This window comes from Orycteropus afer, unplaced genomic scaffold (genome assembly GCF_000298275.1).
Source record: "Orycteropus afer afer isolate SDZICR_OR568_19922 unplaced genomic scaffold, OryAfe1.0 scaffold01446, whole genome shotgun sequence".
NCBI classification, from domain to species: domain Eukaryota; kingdom Metazoa; phylum Chordata; class Mammalia; order Tubulidentata; family Orycteropodidae; genus Orycteropus; species Orycteropus afer.
In genome coordinates, this window is record NW_006923033.1 from 41270 (window position 1) to 41816 (window position 547).

Sequence of the window (547 nt, forward strand, 5' to 3'; positions counted from 1 at the left end):
TGATATGTATCCAAGCTTTGTTCTGCATGTTGCTTTTCCACTTTATTGTTTTTAAGAAATATTTACTGATATTGTCTCAAATATGTTTAATCCCTGCTTTTTAAAGTTTAAATACACTTCCAAATATGAATATGTGATATTTTAAAAACTTTTCTGATTTTTTTTCACATTACAAATTGTGAACAAAATAATTGTAACATATTTTGTATGTATACCCATCTATTTATTCCAATAAATTATTTTAGAGTAATTAATTGATCAAATGGCTTTGAAACTTTTGTATGTCATTAATTATTTTTCCAAATACACAAGTCAAATTTGTATTCCTACCAGCAGCATTCTATTTTCACACATTCTTATCTATTTAGGAAATACTAAATTTCTTTATTTTTATTAAAATTATGAGCAAACATTATTACCTGCATAGGTAAAAATTACCTCATTTGTTATGGCTTCAGTGGCTACATTATTCCCAGTTAAATACAGATGTGGAGACAGGGATGGTGATATATTGCTGTTGTTGTGCTTATTTTCTATAAAATGAAAT